Here is an 8,121-nt window from a genome sequence, read left to right on the forward strand (position 1 = left end):
TTAATATTTATATTTATATTTTATTTACCTTAACTTATTTGTTATCATCCGACCGCCAACATAAACTTAACGGTGATTCCGACAATATCCTTACGAAAAGAAAATTTTCTAAAATGGTCCATTTATAGAATATGGTTCCAAGTTTGTCACCCCTAATTCAAGTTTCCAACTTTATCTCTTTGGTATCTCGTCGTCGGCGACATGTTAGCTAACACCGACGACTTGTTGACAATGCCGGCTCTTGGGTTGGGCAACCCGGGCGACCGGCCGGGGCACTTAGTTTTTGGGGGCATGAATTTTTTTATATATATATTTTTACTAAACGGGTGCCCACGCGATACGCTGGGAAACAAAAATCATATTAATCATGTAACAATTACGAATGTTCAAAGTTCGTTTGAAAAATTGAAAACGTTTAAACCAATCACCACTTTTGATTAGCTGGTTTTTGAATGTTCAAACCATAGCAAAAGTTCGGTTTACCGTTTATAACAAAAATAGGCCATATAAAACCGGACTGTAAACTTATTATTGAAGCTCAGTGCGTGAAACCAAACCATTAGTAACGATTCAGTTTTAATTTTCGCGGTTCAGTTTTGGTTTTCAATGACAAAAAATCAAACCAACGGGTTGGCTCATGTTTTAACTTAGAAACCTGTTGGGTGCGGATTTTTATCCTCGGAATTGAGCATAACTTGAGGATGTTGACTCAAGCGGTTATTCTGAGGAAGGTACGTTAACTAATTCAATTATCCTATATTATCTAACTGTTACGTGTTAAATATGTTTATAAGAACGTGGATTACAACGGAATACTGCTTGAACTTCGTCAACAAACAAACGTGGGCAGTAACGGCTTGCTGAAGACTTAGTCTAGGGTTTCCGGAATAATCGGGATATCAGTTGTAAATCTCTTATTATATATTGAGCTGATAATATCGATAGGTCACACACAACTCACTTTAGCTACTATTACTCGTTGTATCACTTAGCTCACGATCACTTATTAGCTCCGACACTTTGTATTCACTGATTTCATTATTAATAATATTGACGGTGATAGTTTTCACCGTCCGGGGTTTTTTGTGCCGGAGATCATAATAATCAAGCGTTAATTCGACCAAAAGTTACGTTCATAATCCTTAACCGAAGCAAATTCGACTAAGGATTAAGTTGTAAACTCTTGACCGAAACGAAGACTATTATAATCAAGAGTTTTTTCCCTCGTAATCATATCTTTGTGTTCGATCTTTTTATCATTAAGCACCTAGCCTCACGCACTAATTTGATCAAAAGTTAGTTGTTAATTTTTGACCGAAACAATTTGGCGCCCACCGTGGGGCAAACGGTGCTTTGATCATTATTCATTCTCAAACGAAACCCTACTCTCAATATCCACAACATGTCTTCACAGCCCAAGATTGTTTCATCTTCTGCCGCAGCCTCGGAATCCTCAGCGAAACCTTCCATGCCTCCTCCTCCTTTTGTTGCTGTTATCCCAAAGAAACCTGACAACATTCAGAAGAAAGCTGCTACTCCAGTATTTTCGGGATCGAGACCATCCCCCCAGGATCCCGTTATGGTATCTAATAACGAACTTTTGTCTATTTATAAGCGATTACAGGAACAGATGGATCGCCAGAACAAGACCAACCAGATGCTGGTGAAGGAACTTGAAGATATCAGAAAAGCCAAGAAGCCGGCGGAAGAATTCACGCCATTAATCCCGAGATTACTCCTCCAGGATCCTCAGGATTGGTGCGTCCAGAGTCAACCACGGCGTACAACCCTGGATCCTCGCTTTTCCAGCACTCAGGGTCTACGGGATTGTACTCATCCGGATCCCAAGTATACTTGCATGCATCCCTTGCTGGGCCGTTTCAACATGCAGGATCCTCAGGATTGTCGCAGCTGGGAGGATCCTCAAGTCCTTATCAACAGGCGTTATCCTCAGGATTGGCGCAACAGGGAGGATCCTCAGGTCCTTATCAACAGGCGTTATCCTCAGGATTGGCGCAACAGGGAGGATCTTCAGGTCCTTATCAGCAGGTGGTATCCTCAGGATTTCCACAGCAGGCAGGATTCTCAGGAGTACCTCCATCAGGGTTCTTCAATCCTCAGCAGCCATATGCTCAGACTCAGCAATTTGCGGGGTCCTCCGAGATGCACCAGGGAGACTTCATCCCGATGCAGGTTAACACCTCGACCACTTCATTTGTCACTCCAAGAAATACTATGTTCGGGAATGCCAGCTACAACACCCAAACCGTTCCTCAGAATATCAATCAGGGTAACACTTTCAATACAATTCCTTTTAATGCTAATCAGGGATTTTTGCAGGATGCATGCATAAGTTCAAGTTTAGCCCGAGAGTTACAGAAGCTTAAGGACATGATATCAAATGTCCCTGGTGTAATCCGTCCCATAGCTGAAGTTCCTACTGATAGCCACAAGATATCCCGGTTCGTGCCATCGATTAACGACGTGCAGATCCCAAAACGGTTTCAAACCCCAAATATGAAACTGTATGATGGCTCGACGGATCCTGAGGAACACGTCGCACAATACAGAGAACGTATGGAGATCAATCCAATCCCTATGGAAATCAAGGAAGTATGTCTTTGCAAAGGGTTTGGGTCTACCTTAACCGGAGCAGCCATGAAATGGCTACTGAGTATTCCCCCTAACACTATCAATTCTTTTTCTCATTTAGTTAACATGTTTAATAACCAGTTTTCTTGCAGTAGAACTTTTGAGAAAATGACAGGTGATCTTTATAGGGTTACCCAGAATCCTGGGGAATCCTTGTGAGATTTTATTACCATGTTTAGTAAGGAGTCGCTGGAAATCCCGAATCTAAACCCAGCTTCAGCAGTGGAAGCTCTCAAGTTGGGGTTAGAGAAGGGCTCCTCTTTCTATGATGATCTCGTTATGAATCCATGCAGGTCATTAGATGAAGCAAGAAGGAGAGCTCTGAGGTTTATCAGGCTAGAAGACGACAAGAAAAACTCTAAGGTCGATATCCCGAAGTATGATCAGACGAACAGGAAATTCGAATCCCTGGGAAAGTATTTTCGAGCAAAGCCTTACCACAAGCCTGATAACCCCAGGATTAATGCAATAGATGAAGAAGATGACGAAGAATATCCTAAAATCTCTGAATATTGTTTTTCTGTTGATATTGGTGGATTAATGTGTGCCATGCAGGATTTAGGTGAGAAAGCCAGGTGGCCAAGGAAGATGGAGAAACTAGGAGCATGGAAAAACAAATCAAAATGGTGTGCCTTCCACGAAGACTTTGAGCATTTGACTGATGATTGCATTGCACTCAGAAGGGAGATCAGCTATCTTCTCAGCAAGAGCCACTTGAAAGAGTTACTTGGCAAGAAGAAGGGAAGAGAACAGGATCCCGAGAAAATTCCTGAAAAGCCGACTCCTCCACCAACGGATGCAGGAACAATCATGTTCATATCCGGAGGATCCGACACCTGTGGAACCTCTTATTCTGCGGCAAAGAGAAATGTTGACCAAAGAAAGTTAGAAGTGGCTGACAGGCCAACAAAGACATCTATTCTCACTCAAGAGAGGATTATATCCTTCGATGAAAGTGAAAGAGTCGATGTTCAAGATCCTCATCATGATAGTTTGGTAATAACTTTATATGTGGCTAACCATTATGTTCGCAGGATCCTCATAGATGGCGGAAGCTCTGTCAACATTATTCAATTAGACGTGCTGAAAAAGATGAATATTCCTAAGGATGAGATCGTCCCTAGTTCCTCAGTATTGGTTGGATTCAGTGGAGAAACTAAAAACACTATTGGGGAGATTAAGCTCCCAATATATCTCGAAGGGGTAAATAAAATGCAAAAATTTTGTGTTATTGACTGTTTATCTTGTTGCAATATTATATTAGGCAGGCCCTGGATACACGAGATGAAAGCAGTCCCATCTACTTATCACCAATGTGTAAAACTCCCGAGTCAGTGGGGAGTTATCAAAATCATCAGTGACCAACAAGACGCCAAGAATTACTACACCTCTTCCATGAAATGTATTGCCAAACCCCAGCAGGCGTAGCAATTACAGAAGCCAGCACGAGGCGTAATGGAGGCCAGGGAAAAAGAAATTAAAGAAATACCTCTTTATCCCGAGGATCCTGAAGTCAAAGTGCTGATAGGAACTAGCATTCCCGAGGATATTGAGTCAAAATTGCTCGATTTCCTCAAGTCAAGGCGATCAACATTTGCATGGAAACATGAAGATATGACAGGTATTTCCAAAGATATTATAACACATAAACTTGGAATTGATAATTCTTTCAGGCCAATCCATCAAAAGAGAAGAAAGTTTGCACCTGAAAGAAACATAATCATTCAAGAGGAAGTAGAAAGACTCTTGAAGGCAAAAATGATTAGGGAAGTTCAATATCCCCGATGGTTAGCAAATGTGGTTATTGTACAGAAAAAGAATGGCAAATGGAGAGTTTGCGTAGATTTCACAGACTTGAATAAGGCTTGTCCTAAAGATCCATTCCCTCTACCACACATCGATTCAGTGGTGGATGCTACAGCTGGTCCCGAGATGCTGACATTTATGGACGCATCCTCAGGATTTCAGCAAATCCAGATGGAGCCCTCAGATCAAGAAGATACGACCTTCATGACTCCCACACGTATTTATTGTTATATTGCTATGCCCTTTGGACTTAGAAATGCAGGTGCAACCTATCAGAGGTTAGTTAACATGATGTTCAAAGAGCAACTGGGGGACACAATGGAGGTCTATATTGATGATATGGTGGTGAAGTCCAAGAAAGTTGAAGATCACCTTCAAGATCTCAAGACAGCATTTGATATCCTCGACAAATACAACATGAAGCTGAATCCTTCAAAATGCCATTTCAGAGTGAAGGCTGGCAAATTCATGGGATACATGGTCACCAAAAGAGGGATAGAGGCGAGTCCGAAACAGATACAAGCTATCCTGAATCTAAAATCCCCAGAATCAGTTAAGGATGTTCAAAGGCTGACCGGCAGGATAGCGTCACTCAACAGATTCATATCCAAATCCTCAGAAAAGTGCAAAGAATTTTATGATATCCTGAAGAAAAACAAGAGGTTCGAGTGGACCAGTAATCATGAGGAAGCATTATCATCCTTAAAAGCGTATCTTTCTTCTGCTCCTTTACTGGTAAAACCCGAGGAAGGTGAATCTCTTTCTCTATATCTTGCTGTATCAAATAATGCTATAAGTGCTGTTTTGGCTAAGGATCTCGAAGGTCAACAACATCCCATATATTATGTAAGTAAAAGTCTTTTGGATGCTAAAACCAGGTATTCTTATCTTGAGAAATTAATTTTAGCCCTTATTATGGCATCTACTAAACTTAGACATTATTTTGAAACTCACCCTATATGTGTTAAAACTAACTATCCCATTAAGTCTGTTTTAAGAAAACCAGAAATGTCAGGTAGAATGGCAAAATGGGCAGTAAAGCTAAGTGCATATGATATAACATATGAACCTAGGACTGCTATCAAATCCCAGGCATTAGCAGATTTTGTGGCTGATTTCACCAGTGAGCTTAAAGAAAAGGCAGACTTGGAAGTCCAACAACTTGAAGAAACAAAAGATAAGTGGACTCTATACACTGATGGTGCTTCAAATGTTAGAGGAACAGGTCTCGGGATTCTGCTGAAATCGCCACAGGGGGACATTATACCTCAATCCATATCCTGCGGATTTCAAGCCACAAATAATGAGGCAGAATATGAAGCTTTGATAGCGGGATTACAACTAGCAATCGACATGAAAATCAGGTTTATTCAAGTACATGTTGATTCATTATTATTAACTAATCATTTTAATGGTTCATATACTTTTAGAGGAGAAAGACTAATGAAATATCTAGAGCTAGTCAAAAAACTAGCAAAGTGTTTTGAAATATTTGATATTTCGCAGGTACCTAGGGAAGAGAATGTTGAAGCAGACGCCCTGGCATATTTAGCTTCATCCTTCAGGATACCAGAAGGTGTCAAGATTCCTATCGTACGCATCCTGTGCCCAGCAATAGAAGAGCAAGGTGTTAATGAAATATCAAAAGATGACGAAGATGTGGGAGTCAAGAATCCTGAGGATAATGAAGATTCTTGGATTATCCCAATCAGGAAATATATTAAGGATGGAGTTATCCCCAAGGATGAAAACTCAAGAGCTTTTTGCACAAAGTTAATCCCATATACTATAATGAATGATATATTATACAGAAAATCTCTTGCAGGACCATATCTTAGGTGCTTGGAGAAGGCAGAAGCTCAAGAAGTTCTTCAAGATATCCATGATGGAGATTGTGGAAACCACATTGGGGGCAGAACACTATTCTCCAAAATCTTGAGGACTGGGTATTTTTGGCCAACGATGAAGAGGGACACTATGAATTATTCTTAGAAATGTGATGCATGCCAGAGACATAGCAACATTTTGCGCCAGCTAGCAGAACCATTATATCCTATTATATCCCCTTGGCCTTTTATGAAGTGGGGAATGGATATCATGGGGAAATTACCAAGAGCTCCAGGAGGAAAATTTTTTATGTTGGCTATGACAAATTATTTCTCGAAGTGGATCGAGGCTGAAGCCTTTGTTCAAGTCAGAGAAAAAGAAGTTATCTCATTCATCAAGCGCAATATCCTGACCAGATTTGGGATTCCGGCAGAGATAGTATGTGACAATGGCTCGCAATTCATCGGCAAGAGAACAACTAACTTCTGTGCCAGTTGGGGAATCAAGATGATCACATCAACACCTGTCCATCCTCAAGCTAATGGACAGGCCGAATCGAGCAACAAAATCATCATCAATAACCTGAAGAAAAAGTTGGGGTTCAAGAAAGGAAAGTGGGCCGAGGAACTACCTTTCGTTCTTTGGGCAGATAGAACCACTTCAAAGAATGCTACTGGTCAGACTCTTTTCTCATTAGTATTTGGAGCTGAAGCAGTTATCCCCACATAAATGGTTATCCCAACGGCCAGAGTCACTCATCAAAATCCCGAAGATAATACTCGTAGCCTACTTGAAGATTTAGAGGCGGTAGAAGAACTCCGGGATTTGGCAAAGATCAGAATGGCTTCTTATCAACAGAAGATAGCAAAGTCCTACAACAAGAATATCAGAGTTCGAAGCTTTCAAGAAGGGGATTTGGTTCTACGAAAAGCTTTTCAAAATACTACCAATCCTACGGATGGGAAGCTCGCACCAAAGTGGGAAGGTCCTTACCTGATCGATTCGGAAGCAGGAAAGGGGGCATACAAGTTTTCTACTTTGGATGGTGACTTACTACCAAGGGCTTGTAATGCTATACATCTCAAAAAATATTTCATGTAAGATTTCTATCCCGAGGATAACTGTTATACTAAGCAGTCAAGGTTTGTACTCCAACCTATACTTTTATTTGTTTTTTAATATTATTATTTTTCAAACATGGTACTGACTTAAGCATCGGAGGGGTGTTAGCAAGGCTAACACCCACCCCTCACTTAGAGTTGACTGTTTTGTAGATATGAGGGATTCTCATATGGAATAAAGTTAACAAGGCCTTCGTCTCCAGTTTCTAAGGGCCCTGTCTCCAGCCTATTCCTAAGGTATGAGAGGTTTTCACCTCTTCTAAGGTTAAAGGGATCCTCATTTCTTCTTACGATCGCCTATAGCGCATGTTTATTCGACCATAGTTTGAGAGACGGGGCCAGCACATGAAATATAGTGACTTGTTACCTCGTTATCCTCGGCTATTGGTTTGGACCTTGAGGTTTAAGGGATCTTCATCTCTTCTTAAGACGCCTGTAGCGCATGATTTATTCGGCCTTAGTTTGAGAGGCGGGGCCAGCACATGAAATATAGTGACTTGTTACCTCGTTATCCTCGGCTATTGGTTTGAATCACAAGTTTATGGTAGACGTACCATAATCTAAGGTTAAAGAGATTTACATCTCTTCTAAAGGGCCTCGTCGCCAGTTCATACTTAAGGTTTAAGAGATTTACATCTCTTCTAAAAGGCCTAGTCGCAAGTTCATTTCTAATGGTTTAAGAGATTTTTCATCTCTTCTTAAGGGCCTTGTTGCC

The sequence above is a fragment of the Bidens hawaiensis genome, unplaced genomic scaffold, assembly GCF_021521415.1.
Source record: "Bidens hawaiensis isolate Kalapana, Puna unplaced genomic scaffold, B.hawaiensis_p1.1 tig00017684_1, whole genome shotgun sequence".
Taxonomy (NCBI): domain Eukaryota; kingdom Viridiplantae; phylum Streptophyta; class Magnoliopsida; order Asterales; family Asteraceae; genus Bidens; species Bidens hawaiensis.